The sequence below is a fragment of the Panthera tigris genome, chromosome D1 (genome assembly GCF_018350195.1).
Source record: "Panthera tigris isolate Pti1 chromosome D1, P.tigris_Pti1_mat1.1, whole genome shotgun sequence".
NCBI lineage: Eukaryota > Metazoa > Chordata > Mammalia > Carnivora > Felidae > Panthera > Panthera tigris.
The window spans coordinates 17,173,381-17,194,877 of record NC_056669.1 but is presented as its reverse complement, the minus strand read 5'-3'; the positions used below and the strand labels follow the sequence as shown (position 1 = coordinate 17,194,877).

At 56.5% G+C, this 21,497-nt stretch overlaps 1 long non-coding RNA gene across 1 annotated transcript; it reads left to right on the top strand.

The window, feature by feature from the left end:
* Positions 1–16,901: 16,901 nt before the first annotated feature.
* On the top strand, positions 16,902–19,304 carry LOC122231213. The gene is made up of 3 exons (XR_006208406.1): positions 16,902–17,418; positions 18,136–18,237; positions 18,525–19,304. It is a non-coding gene; the product is annotated as an uncharacterized LOC122231213 (long non-coding RNA).
* Positions 19,305–21,497: the final 2,193 nt, after the last annotated feature.

Below are 21,497 nucleotides of genomic sequence, written 5' to 3'. Positions count from 1 at the left end.
TGGCCAAAGATGCTGTCTCCAAGCTGACTGCCTGGGATCAAAGCCCCTGGCTCCCCTGAGAGCTCCTGTGCTAAGCCCAGGACTCTGCCTTCCCTGGCTGGGCTGTTCCTGCTCTCGAAGCCCGCTCTGAGCCCGGGATCTGGGAAAGAGAAGGAAGCTGGTCACGGGTATCGGGGAGAGCCTGTAGGATACCCCTGCCTGGGGTATCCTTTCTCAAGCGCATCACCCCAAACAGCGCCGGCTTTCCTGCAAGGTGTACGAGAATGACAGACAGGGGAGGCGGAGGCAAATCCAGGCACAAAAAGGAATACAGGAAGACAGAGGCAAGACATGGGGAAGGACGCAGGAGGGAATGACAGAAGGAGAGGTACAGATGTTGTGAGGAACTCAGAGACAAATAGAAAGATTGACAGAAAGGCAAGAGAGCCAGGATGCCGGAGAGAGACGAAGACCAAGAACGAAGGGCCCCACCGTGGGAGGGATGGAGAGGTGGAACGCGGGTGGGGAGACAGAGAGGGGTCCCGGGACCCAGCTGGTCGTCGCTCCCTCTGGCACACGGAGCCCAGAACCCTCCTTCCAGGCAAGGGAGAACACCCAGGAGTGGGGAGACCTGGAGGGGGAGCTGGCCCACCACCTGCAGCCTACACCAAGAAGCCTGAAGATTTGGGGTTGTGAGGACGAGGGCCAGCACACGGGGCCATCTGCAGACATCTTTGAGAAAAAGAAATCCAAAGAGCTTAGGGATTGCCCTTGGACCACTCCCGGTGGGGGTAAGAGTTTCAGTTTTGGAGCCACCCGGTCTGGGTTCGGATCCTGGTTCTAGCCGTGTGACCTTGGGCCGGGGCCATCACCTCTCTGAACCTGTTTCCTCCTCTTTATTAGTTGTGCGGTTCAAATGAGACAAAGCCCATGCGGCATTGAGCACAGTGACCATGACCGTTATTCCCTGGCCTCCTTACCTGGGAGGACAGTGTCTGAACAGGGAACATGTAGCTGAGGGCCTTGTCCTCTCTCCCGGTGTGAGTGCACTGGGGCCTGGATGCTCTCCCAGCTTCCATCTCGCTCACTCTCCAGATTGGCCCTGACAGGTACGTGTTTTTAACACCAGCGCCAAGTGAAGCTTCCAAGATCCTCTAGGCAAGCCATATCAGGCGCCCGCCTCCTGGGTGCAAGGGTGCCTAGGGGGCACAGGGTCCGGCCTGTGTTCCCTCTCGGGTCCTTTGGCCTCTCGCACGCCAATACCCCTGCCTGCAGCTGCCCTGCTCCTGCGTCTGTAGGCTCTCAACCAGCCAGCCTCAGCAGCCTGGGGTGGAGAAGATCCGGGCAGACCTGAGGGTGGGGCCTCGGGTCCCTGGACCTGCCTGGGCCCTGGCCTCTGCAGCTCTCCTCTTTCCAAGGCTGGGATTTCTCGCTGCACTCCCCCCTCCCTCCCTTCCTCCCACCTGCAGGCTCTGCCCCAGGCCCGGGGCTGGCTGTAGGACCGGCAGATCTTAGCAGTTCCGGCTTGAAGCTCTGGGTTTCACCATTGTGGTCCGGTTTCACAGGGTCGGTCCGCAAGGTTCTGGGGACAGATAACGCAGGGTCTGTTTTGTTCCTGGCGTTCTAGGCCTTATCACGCTAGGGTCCCTGATACTCCGGTCTCTCCAGGCCTGGGCCTCTGCCCACAGAGTCTCACACCTCCTCCTTGGGGCTAGGATCTGGCTGCCAGCGCCAGGCCACCCCGAGGCTGCCTGCTGCCCCCTCCATCATTCTGCCCGCCTGTCAGGGCACCAGCTACTTACTTTATCCTGGGTGCGCTGTATCCATAGGAGCCATGCTTGTGATCACCGGCCTGAAGATTGCACGTCTGCCTGGCTGGGGTCCTGCAGCTGGCTGTGACACTCAACCTCTCTCCCACCCCGGGGGGCGGCCGAGCCCCTGACCCCAACCCTGCCCCACTGCCTGGTCCAGCTGCAGAGAATGCTGTCCTAGAATCCCTCTCCCCATTTCCTTATGCCTGCGTGGGGGAAAAGGCCTCCAGGAAGGATGGAGAGGAGGACCATGGTCCTGGCCCCGGCCACAGAGACTCCTCTCCGCGAGTCCCACCCTATGGGTCAGATTCCTTTCCTCCTGGCATCAGACAAGGTGACAGAGGTGAACCTGGGCCCAAATCAAGCCAACGCCACCGCGAATTCGTCCCTCTGTACCTCCCCGCCCCCCCCCCCCAGCTGACCCGTGGTCGCCCGCGTGCCTGCCTGTGTCTTTCAGACCCTCCGCGCGTCTCCTTCTCTGCTCCGCGCGTCTCCCCCCTCTCCCGTCTCTGTCTCTCCTACGTCGCTATGTTGTCAAGTATTTCCACCGTCAGCACTTGTCGAGTCGAAAGTTCTACCACTTGTGCAGTGAGCCGCGTGGGCAGGCTGGGTAATGTCTGTTTTACCCTCTCTGTAATGAATCCCATCTTCTTCTCTTCGCGGTGATGGTTATTGATTCTGTCTTGACACCTTGGTTTGTTTTCTGCCGGCTCCTGCCTTCCCTTCATCTTGCTGTGGCCATTTCTCCTCTCTTATCTGTAATTTCCTCTCTTGTTACGGCTGCCTCCCTCCTGGGCTGGTGTGGCACCGGTGCTGGGGTTTTTGTATAAACTTGGGAGTACAGCTCTGTCGGCCCTTCTTTCTCTGAGGCACTGGGTTTGGGTGGTGGCCGAGAGCAGGTGAATAATGACGGGCGTGGGGGACAGAGAAGAAAGCGGAGCCGGGCCATCCTGGTGTGGCTTGTTCCAAAGCAGAGCTTGGGCCAGGCTGGACCTCCCCTGCTCGGGAACCTCCTGTAGCTCCCCTGGACCCACCCACAAAGGATGAGATGCTTAGCTGGCGGTGAAGACCTTCACAACCTCATCCCGACCCGCGTTCCCGGCCTCATCTCCCAGAAGCACGGACTTCGCACTCCAGACACATCAGACTGGCGCTTACTATTCCCTTCCACCCCCTCGGCCTTTGCTCATGCGGTTCTCCCCCCCCTTTTTCCCCTTCCCCACCTCTCGCTCAAGGCCCGACTCAAATGTTCTCACTTCTCAGAGGCCACCCGTGGCAGCCCCCTTCTCGAGGCAGAGAGAAGTTTTCTCTCCACTGGGATCCTACGATTCTTTGTTTCAAAATGGTAGCCCTTTGCCTACCTGGCTCATCTAGAACGAGCTGGGTCGTTCTCCTCTAGCAAGTCCTCGGGAAAAGTATGTTGGGTAGAGACGAATGGAGTCTTCTGGGTCATGGCAAATACCCCTCCAGGGAGGGAGGTCCCAAAGTGGGGACAGTTTCAGCAGGCACTAAGCTTGCTGAGGCACAGACATGGACCATGGAGACTTAGCCAAGTCTGGAGCCGGGGTCTGGGCACACCTCCAGGCACCCTGACGCAGAGGTTCCCCAGGAACCAACCCGCTCTTTCTGCCGCGGGCGCTGCCTCTGGCTGGGCCCTGGAGCCAGAGGCGGCACATGGTCAATGCTGGGCACTGTGCAACTTCCCCGGGATCTTGGCCGTGGAGTGCGGAGAAGATGAGCCAAATAGAAGGGGCGAGGAAGGACTCAGACCCAGGGTCCCTGAAGTCAAAACCACGGACTTCCTCCGTGCCTGCTGCCTGGCACAAGCTCAGGACCTCGGGGCCTGGAGTCGGCCCGCCTCCTTCCATTGTTTCTGCCTTCCCCCACCCCCCTTGGGGCTGGCTGTTCAGCACATCCTTCCTGGTGCTATTTAAGCAGCTGTTTCTAGCAGGCATTAGCATTCCAGGCATTAACAAGTGCAGCATTTTGGAGGGTGGGCTTGTGATCACCCCAGACAAGGGTTCACCTAGGAGGCAAAGGAGGCAGAATTTGGGGTCCGCGAACCACCTTAGGGCATTTCAACGAGCCCGGGAAGGGTAAAAGACACGTCGCCTCTACTCCCAGGCCTCAGACCCTTGTGGATGGAGCTCCAGGAGTGTGCCTTGGTCAGTGGCCCCTAGGAGATGTGTGGCACGTGCCCGGAAAGCTTGTGGGGTTCATCACAGTATCGGGAGGACAAGACACTGGAAGGAAGGAATGATCATTTCCTGAGCCTGACTATATGTCACATACTACATGTCACTCTGTCAAGGGCAGAGTAGGGTCGGGATGCTCACTGTCTTTGGCAGATAAGGAAGCTGAGGCTGAGAGGGCAAGGCTGTTTGTTCAAAGTCACACAGCTGGCAGGTGACTCAGGTGGGATCCAATCCCAGATCTTTCAGACTCTGAGGTCAGTGCTCTTTCTGCCATCTCCATTCCCTAGGCTCCCCCGTCCTGGGAGAAGCCTTCATCCTGATGCCAGCCCTACCCTAAGCATCTTCTCGTCCTTGCTGCGATGCCCAGATTCTAAGATGGCCCCACTGTTGCTCTTGGAATAAAGCCCTAGCATAGTCTGCTCCCACGCGGAAGCAGGCCGCACTCTCTGTCCAGTGGAACACACTGGGAGTGACAGCGTGGGACTTTCAAGGTCAGGTCCTGAAAGGCACCACAACTTCTGCCTCGGTCTCTTGGCTTGCCTGTTCTGGGGTAAGCGGCCGCCATACTAGGAGGCTACTCAGCCCCACGGAGAGCGTGCCTAAGAGGAACCAACTTGCCGGCCATGCGAGAGCCACCTTAGAAGTGGGGCCCCAGCCCCGGTCCAGCCTTCGGATGACAGCAGGCCAGCAGCCTCCTGACTGCAACCCCACGAGAGACCCTGGCCACTACCCAGCCAGGCTGTTCCTGAGGGCCAGACACTGGGAGAGATAATAAATGATTAGTGTCATTTCAAGTCACTAAGTTTTGGAGTGATTTATTGCCCAGCAACAGATAACTAATACATCCGCCGTCCTCAGCACAAAGGGCACTAATGTGTTCAGAGCCTCCTACACAGATCCCTCGGGCTGAGGGCTGGATAGTCTTTGGTTTCTTCCTCTGAAAGTAGAAAACGCCCTGAAGTGGGCACAAAGCCAGAGACCCTCTGCCCAGGCACCCTTCGGTCCAGAGGCATTTTCCTCCTCTCAGAGAGGGACAAGGACCCCTCTCTCCCCGAGAGCTCAGAAGAGCACCCTGCCCAGTGCCCCGGCTTTGGGGTGAGACAGGAGGAAGGTGAAATCGTCTCTCAGACCTCATCAGAAAATGTCTCTTTCCCTCCTTAATGAAGATAAATCCCAGCATCTGACGAGGACACCAAATGGATACAAATGAACCGGCAGTGCTATCAGATGGATGTGTCTTCTCAAGACCTACAGCCGATGGCACGTGGATTCCTGTCCCCTGCGGACATCCAGCCCACAGTCCCTGGAGGGGTCCCAGAGAGCTCTGGGTGGCACTTTCCTCTTGAGAACCCTGGGGCCGTCTTGAAGAAGAGATAGCCTCTCTGCCCTGGCTTCTCCAGTTTCTAGCCGGAGCCCTAAGGGTGGTCTTGGGGGGGGGGGCGTCTTGTCACCCGGCACGATCCCAGACTCGAAGGCGGCAGGATGGGCGCCCAGCCCGGCGTGCTGTTAGGTTTCCATAGACTCCACCAGGCAAACAAGGCCCACATCACTGCCTTGACTGCCTCTTCCTCTCCAGTGGGGGCCAGATAAAGAAGACTTATTTTTAGGTTGGTATATTTTATTCTTATTTGCAAAGCTGCCTCAGAGAGAAACCATCTGACTGGTTTATTACCTTCTGATTTGTTATTACCTCCTTTATCCCTCTGCCGTTATGTGTTGACAGTGCGTGTCTGTTGTGTGATGGGCCCCCACGGGGTGGGAGTAGGGGGCGCCTGGGTGGCTGGAGACCCTACCTCAGCTTGCAAGGGGAGCACAGGCTATTTCTGGCTCTCGGGCTTTTCCGAACAAGAAGCTGGAAGCTCCAGGGGAAAAGAGACCCCATCTCCCTTCGTCTCAAAGCAGAGAGATGCACTCTGTACCCCTGTTCTTGTATCAAAGGGCCCCCGTGCCCTCCTGCGCGCTCGCTCCCCTGGCCCCGTGCTCAGCATCTGGCTCCTTATTTACTCGGCCCGGTTTCTTTGCTTTCCGCGCATCAACCAACGTGTTGTTTATCCTTGTTCAGGCCCGTCCTCGGCTCATGCTCGTTCGCTAGCCATTCGCTCTGCCAAGGAACACGCCACGGCTGGCAGGAAGTCCGTTCCTTGCTGACATTTTCCATCGCGGCACCAGCATCCCTGCAAACACCCGACTGTCCTGGGAGAGGCAAAGGGAGCTGCCTGCCTCGTTCCCCAGGGTGTCCAGGCAAGGGCACCCCCTCAGTCTTCTGTCACCACCGTGGGTATTTCTGCAGTCCTGCCGGCCGGCAGGAGGCCGGAGGGGCAGAGTGTGCAGCCCGGCCCTGGGGGTTGAGCAGGGCCCCGGCTGTGGGGAGAATCTCGGCTTGGTCACTCCCGGTCTCGGGACCTCAGTGTCATCCTCTGCGAAGGAAGTGTTAACCTCCCGCAGAGAGGAGCAAGGGAAGACGCAGAGACAGCTAGCAAACAGCGGTTTTGTGACGGAGGGCAGCGGACGGTGATGACGAGGTCGCCGCTGAGCCGGAGCAGGCCCCATCTGTGCTGAGAACCTGGGGAAGAAGCCGGGAATTCTGCAGAAAAAGTGGCTCACCTGGACGACACGAGGAACTGTCGATGGCACCTCAGCCCGGGATAGGGTTGAGTCTCTTAGAGCAAATATCATCCCAAGACCTCTAGTTCCAACCCAGCAGACAGCGGGTTGCCAGAGGCCATCCCGCCCACCAGGGGAACCCACGCCCTTGACTTTCCATTACGTCCACTTGGCCTCTTTAGGCCGCATCAGCCCAATTCACAGGCAGATGAACCAAGACTAGTAGAGGCACGGCCGCTCTTCAGAGACCCCATCAGCGGGAGCGAAATGAGGGCCAAGCCCCCCCAAAGCCAGAGTGCCTCCCCAGACTACTTTCTGGAGGCCCCTCCCACAACAAGCAGCCGCGGTGCAAAGATGGGGTCATCTAAAAAGTCATCAGCATCTGGGAATGTCCCCAGAAGAGAGCCATTCCCAGCCCTTTGGCTTTCTTCCTGCGCTGAATGCCGTGGGCAGTTTCCCTAAGAGCCTATACCTGTCACATAGAATCTACCTCTTCCTGCTGGTGGGGGAGGAAGGAGGTGATGGGCATGGTGGGGGTGGAGGTCAGCGGAGGGGGTGCAGAGAAGTGACCCTGGAAGGAGAAGGAATGTGCCTCTACCAAGGGTGCTCTGGGCGGGGCGGGGGGGGGGGGGTTAGGCAGAATCCAGGGGGCCTGGGAGGAGGTGGAGACTCTTCCCCTAAGTCCCCCACCCGCCACCCCCTCTTCCTCCAGCAGGACTAGATGGGCCAGCAAGATGGGCCTCTTGGATTTGAAGGCTCTGGGGCTCCCAAGAAGGGCCTCTGGCACACAAAGGAGGTGGGAAAGTACTCCCAGCTAGATCTGGGAATTGGATTGGGAAGGGGGAGGTGATAGGGGCAGAGGGAAAGAAAGAGGGATGGAGATTGAAGCTGGGGCTGGGGAGAGGCCATGCCCGTCTCTGGTTCTGGCCCCGGACAGGGAGAGACACAGGCACCTCGGACTTCCAAAGCTGCAGCACTTGAGACGGAGCACAGCGTGTTGTCACTGCCCCTCAAGCCCAGGCAAATTCCTGAGATGCCTAAAGGTGATCGGCCCTGGGTATGGCACCTCCTGTGCCCTGTCACCGGCCCCCTTGGCCCTGTGGGGGTGGGCAGGACATAACGCAGGCCCTTTTGCAAGTGAGGACACTGAAGTCCAAGTGGCAAAGTGTCTTCCCGGAGGTGGCCTAGATATTCCTGCCTTTTCTATTTGTTATTCTGATTCCCCTCCAATTTAGTAAACGACTGGAGGGGGCTTATAGTAAAATGTATGCTCATAGTAAAGTGCTTGGGATTCATGTTTTTCTACAGATATCTGGTGCTCTCTGTGTGCCTGGCGTCGTTCTAGACTGAAGTGGGAACAAAGAAAGATAGACGCCTCCCCCCTCCCCCGTTCCCATGGAGTTTAGATCTGGCACCTTAGTCTCCAAGGAGGTGGCCTTCAAGCAGGTGCAAAGGCCCTGAGCAAACTTGCATTTGGTGTGGTCACATCCCATGCAGAGAAGGCCGGTGCCGCCCCAGTGGAGAGAACAGTGCAAGGTGAGAGAGGGAGGAAGGGCTCCCTCGGAGGCCTCCACGGGAAGGAGTTAGAGTAAACTTAGCAGGATAGAAGCCACCAAGGGGTGAAGATGGGACGAGCGGCATGATCCCATGGGCCCCTTAGAGGGATCCTTCGGGCTGCCTTGGGAAGAATGGGCCGTCCGGAGGCAAGAGTGGAAGCAGCTTCTGTTGTCCAGATGAGAGACGGCGATGTTGAGACTCAGAAAGGCAGTGGGGCCGAAAGAGGAAATCAAAAGTGGGGTGAGAGAGGGAGGCGAAGCAAGGCACTCAACTCGAGTTCTGAGCGCTGTCCTGACCGGGCATGGCCCTGAGCCCTGGCCACCTGGCCAGGGAATTGTGATGCTTGGAAGGGAACTAGATGGCAGGCTTGGGGGGCCTGGGTTCCTACAGAGGAAGGGCTGGGGAGAGAATGCAAGGAGAACTCTCACAGCAGCAGCCCCCGGACGGCAGCTCAAATGTGGGGACCACGAGCAGAAAAGAGACCCTGCTGGAGAGAAGCCACCAAAGAGGGTCAACTGACGAGGGACACCCTGTGGCTGCTCCTCTGGAGATCAGTGCTTTGAATCACCTGTTGCTGAAGAATAACTCAATTTTGCATTACAGGAAGGACCAAAAAAAAAAGCAAGATATAAAAGCAAGATGGCACGCAGACAGCACCCCCACACCCACAGACATCCCCAAGCAATTGTGCCAGTCTTGCCGCTGAGCCCAGGCTCAGCAGGTTGTCTTTGTCAACACAGGCCACCAGGCAGCTATCCCCCCTGGGCTTGTGACGGCACAGAGTTAACCTCCTCATCACTGCGCCCAGTGCGGAGAAGTGAGCCCCAAGCTTGGAGTCCAAGAGACTTGGGGCTTAGCTCTGCTTTTGTCCGTGGACAATTTGTTTAGCCTCTTCGGATCTCAGTTTCCCGTCTGTTCAAGGGAGTTCTTCTTCCCGTGTCATGTATTTGCAGAGAGGACTAAATTCGATCATGTTGGAAAACTGTTAGCCTGGTGTCCGGTAAAGGGAGGCATCAGCGTTTAAAAAAAAAAAAGAGATAGTCCCCCTCTGCTCTACCTATGTTTCTCCTCCCAAACGTGCATGCACACACACACACACACACACACACACACACACTCAAGGCATAAGAGGATAGAAAAATTTATCCTAACAGCTGGTACCTGAATTGATCTTAGGGAGGGACGTCTCTTTTGTTCAGGAAATTACCTTGATAAGTCTCCAAGGATATGGATTAACACAAGTCAAGGAAACAAAAAGACGGCTGAACAGTTCTGCATTAAAATTGAGACACAACTCCGGGGCAGCAGGAAATACAATAGCCCAGTGGTGTGGAGTGGGCAAAGCCTGTTTTAAGAATAAATATGTCAAATATTCAACACGAAGCTGTTTGCGTTTCTGGGATATAAAACCTCTCGTCTCAAAAAGAGTACGTACGACACGATTCCATTTATATAAAACTCTAGGAAATGCAAACCAATCCAGAGTGACAGGAAGCAGACCAGTGGTTGCCCAGGGCACGGGGTCGGGGGAGGGACCTCAAGGTGGGGGACTTGCTTACTAACTTCACTGTGGCGATAACTTCAAAACCTAACCCACTGAACATGTTAAATATGTGTTCCTTGTGTGTTAATTATGCTTCAATAAGCTGTTCAAATGTTTTAAAAGTCATTTATACCAATTGGATACAATTCTTTTGGTCTCTCTTGCTTTTGGATGTCCTAACTTCCCCTACCTTTCGACAGGTGCTGACCGCCCCCCACCCCGAACATCTTTTCCCGTCTCCCCACACCTCAGTCAAGTCTCACACAGGTGTGAAGACCTTGTGTGAGGGATCTTGGGGTAGAACTGGAAGGCAGGAACTGCATCCCGCATGAGTAGAAACCGCAGAACTGGGACAGTGCATGTGACGCAGGAGACATAGCCATAAACCTAGAGAATTCGGCAGAAACCTGAGTTCTGAGGTACGCATGGGGACTCAGACTCACCTCTGGAAATTCTTAGAAGTCTTGGGAGAGAGCACTACCTTTATAGGATGTGCAGCCAGGGTCCGGGGCAGGGTCACAGATCTTCAGGTGCAGGGGGGGTCCCCGTTGGCACTTGCGTGCCTCACACAGGCCCCTGAAGTGCCCCCTCCGGCCACCTCTCTTTACATCGCACTGCAAAGCGAGGCCCTCCATCGTGGGGCTGTGAGCCCGACTCTGGGGAGACGGGATGGCTCCTGACTGAGCTGCTTTCTCTCTATAGAGAAACTTATCAAATACAGGCAAGATCGGGGCAAAGAAGGGAGGCTGGCCCCTTGGCAGATTCGCGCGCACCAAGCGCCTCCTCTTTCCTTGGGACCCTCCGGCTGGTCCTTCCGTAGGAGCCTCATCACACACCCTGGCGCGTATCCTGCATCCCATCCGAGCTGGTGCAATGGCCATGGAAACACCAGTTTCCCTGCAGGGCGAGCCCAGGCAGCCGTCTTCAGGCCCCTCGGCTCTGCAAGGTGCTCTCCTCCGGAGACACAAGCTTCTCCACCCTTCTCCCCTCTCCCTCGCCTCCTCCCTTGCCCGCCCGATGCCGCGTCACCCCTCCGGGAGCACCACAGCAGAAACCAAATCAGCCGCTCCTTCCGAGGGGATAATCAAAGTGCAGCGTCTCTGGAGAGGACCCAGCTCCGTGGAGCAAGTCTTTAATTTCAAGCTGACAAGGCTGGGAGCATGTGCGGGGGGCTCTCCGATAGGCAAGACGGATGGGTGGCCAGGGAGCCAGGCTGGTGAACTGGAGCAAGAGGAGGGCAGAGGGGCTGAATTGTGGGGCAGGGGGACAGGCAGGAAGCTTTCCAGGCGGACCAAGGGGCCTCTCTGGGCTCTGGAGGTGTGTGCTGTCTGCAAGCCTAAGCTGTGGGCGTCTTCCCCTGCCACCCAGAGGGATGTCGAAGGCGGATGTAGCCCCTGCCCATCCCCCCACCAGGCATGGGAACAGAAAGAAACCCTGAAGGGCAAGCCTCCTTCCTAGCGGGGTCACAGAGCATGCAGAGGACAGAGATGACCCTCGGCACAGACCTGGGTGGAGCTTTGACCGTCCCTGTGCTCCCGAGCCCCAATGGCAGGGCTGCCCCGGGAGCAAGGACAGCCCGGACTTTGGCATCATGATACTGAGACTCTGCAGAACACTTTCGTGCACTTGGAAGCAGGTGTCACCGGAGGGCTCTTGTCATCATCCTGTCATTAAGAGACAACATGCCCAGAGAGGTTAAGAATCCCGGCTCAAGACCGGCAGTGACACCAAGAGTAGAATAGAGTAGGCTCTGGCATCCCAAGACCTTGGCAAGGCCTCAATTTCGCAATAGAAACAGAAACAAAAACAAAACCCATAGAACTCATTGGACGATTCCCACGCCACACTGAGCTGCAGCCGGTGTGTGGGCCACAAGGCCCTGGCCAGCTCAGCGACTCTGAGGGTCCAGCCCAAGCCTCAGCAGAAGGAGAGCTGACCTCCTGCCCTCAGCTTTCGAAGAGCCGGAATAACGAATGGCAGCCAGCAAGCCCACGGTCTTTTTTATGGCTCTCTAAGCCCCTGGACCAGTGCTCCAGCCATTGGCTCTTGCCACACTGTGTCAGGTTGGGGACTGGGAGGGTATCTATGGGCAGATGACCAAGACCAGGATGGGGAGGCAGCTGCCTGGGGAGACAGCTCCAGCTCTGAGCCCAGAAATGAGCTGCCTCCTTCCCTTCCCTTTCTTCCCCTCCCCTCCCCTTACCTTCCCTTCCTGTCCTCTTGCCTCACCTGCCCGTGCTGGGCCTGGGCTTTGCGCACCCAAAACCAAGAACCGGACGGCGGCCCCTTTAGGAAGCTCTCCTCTTCCCCAGGCTCACAGGTGCTCTTCGCTCCTGTTCCACATCACTTAGCTTCTTTGTCTTCCTGCCATCTAACGGTGCTGGGTACAGTGCCTGTCCCCTACTGGGTGCTCAGGGATTGCTGAGTAAATGAAGTCTGACGGGTGTATGAATCAGGCTGATTACGGTCTGCCCCGCTTTGAGCCTAGCTTCTGCCTTCAGCTCTGTCTATAACAAGGTGTGGGCGCTAGCCAACAGGTGGGACTCTAATAGGGATTGTGTACCCCCAACCTGTCTATGTCGAAGCCCTAACCTCCCAGTGTGACAGTATTTGGAGGCGGGGCATTTGAGAGGTGATTAGTTTTAGATGAGTCATAAGAGTGGAGCTCTCATGAGGGGATCTGTGTCCTTATAAGCAAAGGTCAGAGCTCCCCCTCTCCCCACCCCTCCCTCTGTGCCAGGTAAGGACACAGCAAGGAAGTGTGCAAACCAAGAAGTGGGCTCTCACGAGGAACTGAATCTGCCAGCACCTTGATCTTGGACTTCTAGCTCCCAGAACTGTTAGAAGCAAATGTTTGTTTTTGAAGTCACCCACGTGTAGTACTTTGTTACGGCACCCTGAGCAGGCTAAGACATAGAGGAAATGGAACACCACCCCCGAATTCCTCCTGACGCAGCCCAGAGCCATATCTCCAAGACCTTAACCTTGACCGTGAGCAGAACGGTGACGGCTGAGGTCAAACTGTGCGGGGCTGCCCTGCTATTTATCAGCTCTGCGACCTCCAGGCAAGGGTTGGAATCAGAGTAGGCCAGGGATGGTATTCATGAGAACTCAGGGTCCGCATCTGTGAAATGGAGGGAGACAGGAGCCCCCCCCCCCCCCGCTCGGCCTTTCTCGGGGGTCCTGTGAGTGGGGCTCCTGCGGGACGACGGGAATGAACTTGCCTGGAAAGCACAGCACACTGTCGGAAGGTACGAGAAGGCAGGGTGTGGTTGGGATCAACAGCAGAGCTGGAGGAGGGGGCTCCTCGGGTTGACGGAAGAGCCGGACCTGGCGGTTCCCAGAGATGCACATCAGCGCGGTTTTCCATCCACCATCCCTGCCCACCCGTATTCCTTGGAGCTAAGAATCTACCCATTGTCTACAGCGCGTTGGGGCCCGTCCGCTTGCTCATTCGTACAGCTCCGGGAGCCTGTCTTGTCCCCTGGCTCCCCTGCAAAGCCCTGCAGGGCAATCCAGTCCACCTCTGTGTCCCTCTCTAGAGTCTAGGACTCGATCGACCCCTGCTCGCCGATGTGACCCAGCTGTGCCCCATTTGGAGAGGGGGCTGACCTTGGCAGGAAAACCCTCTGAGGGCCACCCAGGAGCATCAGAGCAATGGCAGGTGGCCTGGAGTGGGGCCTCGGGGGCAGTTCCTGGGGCTCCCACCCTGTGCTGCAGCCTGGAACCCCCTCACGGCGTGCACGGCACCACGGGACACTCCGTCCCGGGTCCTGCCTGAGTGGGAGAAGTGATGACTTCAACTCTTAGTGACAACTCTTAGCGACAACCCCCCCCCCCTCCCGCCAGGCCCCCGCTGCAAAGGAAGACAGCTGCCCTTTATCCTGCACCCACGTGCCTCATCGCAGTCCCCAGGGAGCCAGGTAGGGGTATGAGCTGGCCCAGCTCCTGCCTCTTGCCTCCTTCCCCATTCTTTAATATTCATGAGCACTCCTAGCAGGGGAGCTAAAAATGTTCCGCTCCTAAATCTAACTGCTTTATGGAAGCCTAATTAAATTCTTTCGTGGAAGGGGAAAAAAAAGTGACCTTCAAAACCGCCAAAGCTGCTAGGAATGGCATGTCCCGGAAACCTTGCCCCTTCCCTCCCCTCCCGCCAAGGGTGGCCTTTCCCCTGGTGATGAAATTCTCTGCCTCTCCCCTCGGGCTAAGGGTCCAGGCGATCCTCTGGGGTGGGTGCCCCGATGGCAAGACTTTCTGTCAAAGGAACCCACACAGGCAATGGCAATGATGCTGGCCCCCCTCTGGTGACCAGATGACTTCAGCCCTAGGTAGAAACTGCAGTCTCAGCCAGCGGGTGGGGTTGGGGGAAGAGAAATGGCAGTGGGGTGGGGGTGGCTGTGGCAGAGAGAGAGTGACAGACCCCCACCCCTGCCCTGAGGGGGCCTTCCACAGACCCTGGGATTCCCACAGGCTCTGGGAATTTCAGGCTTCCTCCTTTGCTGGGCCACCTCGTCCATGCATCATCCTGGCAAGGCGGAGACAGGCCCAGGGATAGGGCCAGTCCTTTGCAAAGCTGTACCTGAGAGCTTGGGATACAAGCTCCTTTCTGGTTGCTTCTCCTGTTTACTAAGGAAGAGCAGTCACTTCCCCAGAAGCCAATGGAGGAAGCTGCCCTTTTCTGAGGGCCCGTGAATAGAGGGGGGCAAAAGGGTCTGGATCCCCCGCCCTCTTCCCTGTGACCCGAGAAGGGCTTCCTCCTCCTGAGAAGGTGGGCGAGATGGGAACAGGGAGGGGACAAGGATGTGAACCCCTGAGTCCCTCGCCTGAGCAGTGTCGGGATTCACTTGTGCCTTGGGAATGGCTTAGACACAGGTGAGTTCTAGTGGGGGCCTCCTGCGTGAGATGTAGGGTCCCTCAGGCGTGGGGCTAGAGGATCCTTAGAGGTCTGGGGGCTCCACGACGCGGCTGCGTCAGAGCCGGCTCTCATAGGGCCCGATTAATAGAGGCTGTGTGAACATGAAGGGCAGAGCGTGTCTGATGGGCCAGGACAGAGGTGGGATCTGAGGGACCAGCTGGTTTCTCTTCCGCTTTGGGAGGAGGTCATTTTTATCTGGTCCAAAGTTGCCTTCGGAGGTCGCCAGAAAGCGATCCTGGAAAAAATGTCAGGGTCCAAAGTGTGACGATCGGCAGCTGGTGAGCCCGGGGGACACGCCCATTCCTAGCCTACCCGCAAGCAAGCGGAGGCTAGAACGTCAAGCTTGCAGGCTACAGAGGTCAAGGCACTGCCATCCGTTCCAGAAGGCCAGCGAGGACAGCACATGCCCCCCCTTATGGCTCTCATCCTGCCCCCACTGCTCCTCTCCCCTGGTCTACTTCCTCTCTCGCTCATCCCTGACTCCTCCTTTACTCCCTGCCCCTCACTCTACCCAAATCCTCCCTGCAGCAGAGTGCGGCTTCATGAGGGAGAATTCCCCAGGCCAGGCCAGCCCGTGGCATTCTCTCCCTTGCCCTGACTCCCAGGCTGTCCAGATCATTCGTTTCAACCTCTGACTTCCTCGTGGGTGTGACTCTTGACTCCACAACTAGGCGATGACCACCAGAAGCCAACATTCACATTCTACATGCCTTTGGGAGCTCTCTTGACGCCTCTAAAAGGCTCCAACGCTTTCCGGAGAATGCATGAATACGAGATTGATACATGAAAAGGCACACGTAAAGGAGGAGAGTCACTCATTCAACAAACACTTATTCAGGGCTGCAGGCCAGACACTGTGCTGAGTGATGAGGAGGCCTGGGACATTGAAACAGACTGGACCCCATGCTCACGAACCCTGCGTCTGAAGGGACGCAGGAGTGCGTCCGTGAGGGGTAAGTGAGTAAATGGAGAGAAAGTAAATAGGTGACCAGACAGGGCACAGGTATTCGGGCTTTTGAGGGTCCCGACAGGGCTCCCCTGGACAGAGGGGCTCCTCACCCGTCTGTACCCTCCGCAATCCAACTCTTCCCCCTTCGGGCCCCCTGGGAGCTGGCTGTCCCCAAGGTGAGCGTTCAGACTTCCTCCTCCTCCCTTGCCCCCGCCACTGCGTCTATTTCGGTGTTTCTGCACCACACAGGCTGACGCCTCCCTCTGCTCACAGCTGCTGCCTTTCCCATTCTGCCTTCTGGGGCCTGGAACCAAGTGGGAGCGCACAGCGCCGCCTCCGTTCCCCCCCCCCCATCTTGGGCTGAGACCCAGTCAAGTCGGGCCTGCTGGCAAAGGGGGAACCAGGGTGCCGAGCAGCTGCCATCGAGAGCCAAATCAGGGCACCTGAGTTAGCTGCCAACCCGACCGGCCTGGTGTGGCTGCCCCTCAGACCAGGGCACGGGGAGGGGGTCCCTGGAAGAAAGAGACAGGTGGGCACAAAGGAACTGTTGGCTTCCAGTGGGGTCCTTAGGACCTAATTTTGGCCTGACAATTGCCCGAACGGTAAAGCACGTTACTCTGAAAAATGGAAACGAATAATCATTTGATGCCAAACATGGTAAATGCTCTTTATTAAGATACATTTAATAGTGGAGCAAAGCTTTTGAGTCTCATAGACCCGGGCTTGTCTTCATTTTGCTGCCACCGTGTCATTTGATCTCTCCAGACCGCCATGCCTAAGATGGGAGATTTCTGCCTTCCCTGCAGTATGTTCTGTGTGTGTGTGTGTGTGTGTGTGTGTGTGTGTGTGTATATGTTCATGCGTTTGGGTGGGAGATGGGGATATGGAGCTCAGGTTCCACATTTTATGCAAATATTTTAAATGTAACTGTGTAACTTTGAGCCATGTGGAAAGACTGCGATCTGGAGTTGACCTAGGATCCCACACCAAAACCGTGGTCTCAGACAAGTAAACCTCTGAGTCTCTGCTCGCATAAATGGGTACTGTAGGATAGCAGAGGCGGCCCGGACTCCATCCGCCAGAACCAGGCCTTCAGTCCCTCCTGCCGCCTGGACACTGCCTGCTCACGGCCGCGCCTGAGTCCCTCGCCGGGAACGTCCTTGGCAGAAAGGAGCTGTCCCCCGCCAAGGTCAGGCACCTTCCCCAGAGGCAGTCTGCAACCAAAGACTCGCCCATGTGGGGTACAGAGGGACAACCCCCTTCCCTACACTCGAGAAAACTCTGAAGGACCATCTTGGCCTCAGCACCGGGGGTGGCTCGGGTCTTACTGTAGGTACGTCACAGTCACCCTCTTCTCCTGCCCCGTCCTTCTTCCCTCACTGCCTTACAGGTGTTGTTCTCTGGGAGTGCTCCCCAGAAAGCCTCCTGGGCACTAATCCCTGCCTCGGAGTCTTTTTCCTAGGGACCGAAGGGAGTAGCCAAGTTGTAGTTGGTTAAATGTGGTAAGGTAAGCACAGGGCTTAGCACAGTGCCTGGCATACAGTGAGGCCTCTGGTCATGACAGCTGTTACCATCTTCCACGAAGGTCATTGTTGCCCAGTCCTGGCTGGACATCACAATCAGCTGGGAAGCTTGGGAAGAAAAGGTCCAGATGCCTGGGCCACTTCCCCCGAGATTTTGATTCAGTAGACCTGAAAGCAGGCCCAGATTTCTGTGATTTCAGAAGTCCCACAAGCGTTCTGATGGATGGCCAGGGCTGGGAGGCCCTGACCTGGGCCATCTTTCTCTATCACCGTCGCGTCTGAATTTACAGGCAAGAACCATAGACCCACGTCCAGCAAAGTGGCCAGTCCGAGGACAGACAGGTACTTAACTGCCCAGATAGGTCTCAACTCCTTAATTCTGACTCACTCGGGGGGGGTCATCACCTGGGGGAGGGCAGGGGACTATAGAAGGTCTTTGATTTCAGCTCTCTCCGACAGAACCACAAGGTAACCCCATTTCCTCAGCAGATTCCCCCCCCCTCCCAAACTGGCGATACAAAGGCAATATATGATCCCGCACCCTGAGCACCCAGCAGACAGAGTCCTCCTTGTGGTGTGGTTATCAAGGAGGCCTTCAGGGAGGAGGTGGGACCTGAACCAGACTTGCATGGATGGTGAGGCTTTGGATCCGGAGCAGTTAGGAAGGATGCCAGCCCCCAGAACTGGCCGACCTCATTCTGAGGTCAGCCAGTTTCTAAGGAAACCAGTCCTGATATGTATTCTCATCATCCTTCCAGCAAAACTGAGGGATCTCAGGGGCTCTCAGACTCCTGGACTAGCAGGCAAGGATTGCCCAGTTTTTAGAAAAGCATATTTTGCTCTAAAGATTCAAAATTGGATGAGGGTTTGTTTAAAATCTGACTGATGTGCACTTCAGTAGGCCTGCTTCTCTCTAAAGTGCACAAGTCCCACATGCCACGGAGCCATGCGGTGTGGCTGGGGCAGAGACTTGAATCTGAGCTCACGCGTGTAAGCTGTGTGACCTTGGCCAAGTGACTTAACCTCTCTGAGCCTCAATTCGTTCTGCTTTAAAACGAGGACAACAAAGCTTGCCTTCCTGCCTCTCTCTGGGTTATTAAGAGGATCAAAAGGGACCGCGATCCGCGAGAACACTTCTGCCCGTGGCAAAACACACTACAGGTATGAGCTGCTACTCTTGTCTGCACCTCTCTTTTTAAATTCGGAATGCAGAAGCCCAGGGAGCCTCCCGCCATTGCCCCGCACCCTACGGTGAGTCATATGGGAGCAGAGGCAAGACCAAAGTCCCCCCAAATCCTGCCCTAATGCTTTTTCCAACAGAGCGCCACAGCCCTTCCCCAAATCTCTCCTTTCCCTAATTTCTTAGGCACTGCGGGGAATCGCGCATTCTCACCTTGCCCTAAATTTGTAGTCTTTGATGCCTTGTAATCTTTTGATCCCCTCCACAGCAGCAGGCCTGCCTGCGCCCTTCCTGCCTCTGTACCATCTCGAGGGGCCTTCTGCCTACACTCTGTTCGCTTTGGACATCCTAACTCAGCCTGGGATCAGCCTACCCTTCACCACCCGAGACGACTACGACCCCTCATCCGTGGGATCTCCAGCCTCCCACTTACAACAGAGGGAAACGCTACCTGCCGATTCATTCGTAGAGAGGCACTTAGTTAGGCACTCGGGATACAGAGTCCAAAAGCACTTCATGAAAGACCTCTGCTCATCACCAGTCAGTACCAGGCAGTGCGACGAGGCCGTGAGGGGACCCAGCCTCTGATGGAGGCTGGGCTGGAGGACTGGACTCCAGGTTCTCGACCTCTGCTTGTTCTTTCACCCCCTACCTCTGCCTCAAATCCACCGAACAGCCCAGAAACCTCCGGCTGCCCTCTGCCAACCTCCAGGTCTCCAGGGCCAAGCCCTCGGGGGCCTCCCTGCTCCCCACCCACACCCCCCACTCCTCTCGCCAGCCTCTCTGCCTTCTCCCCCATGGAGTCCCCTCCAAGTCCAACTGCCCTGCTCAGGCCCTCGATTCTAGGAGACGGGTCACGTCCACCACCCCGGGGTGCGGCGCGAGCCAAACTAATCAATGGCAGAGCTGTAGATTAAGGGGCCCGGCCCAAGGCCATCCATCACTGTCGTTTACACGGGCCTGTCAGCCTGCAAATGGAAAAGGAGATGATGTGAAACAACCCATCTGCAGGTTTTTAACGCTCTTTACAAATTGCTGTGGTGAATAACTTGTTGCCTGTATTTATCCCTTTTCAAATTGTCTCTTAGCTACAGTCATCCGTCTTCATTCTACACCCTGATGGCGCGTGCACCGCCAGTTGGGCAACCTCATTATTTCCCTGGCCCTGCTGCCTGGAGGAGGAAGGGGAAGAAGGCACGGAGGGGAGAGAGGGAGAAGGGCAGTGGAGGGGGGAGGAGACCACCGGATCTGCCATGGGCAAGCACCTAGCGGCTAGGATCCTTTCCCCCAGGGGCCTCCATTTCTGGGTTCCGGGGGTGGGGGGGCGGGACACGCACCTGTCCCTCTTCCAGGGAGCTTAAGAGCAGGGACCGCCCTCTGCACACCAGGCCCAGCACACCCTCAGGCTGCCAGGCCAGTGGTCAGAAGCTACAGTCCAGAGACCGTGGCCACTCACCATCCCAAGCCTCAAGGGCAGTCTATCTGCGAAACAAATATAAAGCTTTATCCCGGAGAGTCGTCTGAACGTGTCTCCCCCTTCGTCCCACACGGCGAGACTTGCCACTTCTGTGTCCTCGTGTGCCGGTTCTCACTGCCCTAAGCCTGGCTGGCGTTCCTTCCTCCTCCACTCAGGGCCACGGCCTCCTACTGGTTGGACTCCCTTCCAGCCCGACTCTCAGCAGAAAACTGACGCTTCCTCTAGGGGCCACGTTATTTCCTGATTCCGCCAGTATTTGTCAGTGATCCGTGCGCCCCCAGCATTGGAATCACCTGGCCACCCCGGAACCACTGCATCGGTGGGGCAGAAGCCTGCCTTTTTACACAAATTTCCCGGCTGCTTAGCGCCCGCTGCAAAGGCAGAAGACCAGCCCTAGGATCCACCCAGGATCCACCTGCAGCCCAGAGAAGTACTATAATCTGCCCCAGTCACACAGCGAGTTAGCAGCTGAACGGGAAGGCTCCTCCTGCTAAACGGCAGGGAAATCCTTGTGTGAACAGTAGCTGTTTCTGTGTTGATCTCTCCGACTCAAACATAAGCCCTGGAGGGCAAGGCCAATGTCCTAGGCACCCCTGTGTCCGTCCATCCTCCTCCAGGCTCGGCACAGGGCCCGGTGTGTTTTTGGTGAGCCAGAGAAATGAAGAGGGTACACAGACCAAGCCCCACATTCCGGTCTTGCTCCGGGGAAGGAAACCCATGCAGGCGGCCAAGCGCAGAAAACCCCCTTTCACGGCTCAGAGGTGCGCCCTTCTTGTCGACGTGCTACGGACCAAACCGAAATCCGCCTCGCAGTCAAGGGCTGTGTTTCTGACACCGCATCCGATATTTCCGCTCTGTCTTCCACAGCAGACCTTTAAATATTTGAAAACAGCTGTCAGGACCCACTTAGATGTTCTGTCTTCCAGGTTCCAGGTCCCCAGCTCCCTCAATCACCGCTCACGTGGCGTAGCGGGTAGGCCCTGGGGCATCCCCGCCCCCCTGCTCCAAATGCCATCCCATTTGTCAACGTCCTCGCTCAACTATGGCTCCCAGGATGAAATGCGATGCTCCAGATGTGGTGTGGCCACTGCCAAGCACAGAGGCACACGCCGCGATCTCCCCTCTTCTGGGCTCTGTGCTTCGATTAATATCGTCCAAGATTGCATTAGCTCTCCTGGCAGCTTCCCCCCGTCGTTGGCTCACTTTGCACTCTGCCTGCTAATCCATCTAACTCTATTACTGTCTAATCCACAGTTTTCCATCTTGTCCCCGAGGATTACATCAAAGTCTTTACAAAAGGCCTTGCTGGAATCCACATATGCGATGTGCATAGCACACGCCCTATCTACCAGTCTAGAAAACCGATCAGCCTGGAGAAAGGAGGTTGTTTGGGCTGGACTTGTGCTTGGTGAACCCAGGATGATTCCTAGTGATCTCTCCTTTTTTTTTTTTTTTTTCCCTATAGACCCATGAACCATCCAGTCGATAATTTTTACTCAGTGCCCTCTACGGAGCTTTCTTCACCCAAGGTGCTTGCTCAGTGTCTGGACTGAGCAACTGTGACAGGCTGCCTGATTGATTATGCGTGTTGTGAGGTTTATGGTGGTGAGCAGAGGCTGCCTGGGGAAAAAGCAGAGAGGCAAGCAAGTCTAAATACCACAAACTCAGGAATGCCCATGGAGGTTGTAAATAGCTTGACAGAGGGATTTTTGAGTCTCTGGGTAGGAAAATTTATTAACAATGCTTAATGTATTTCACTCTCCC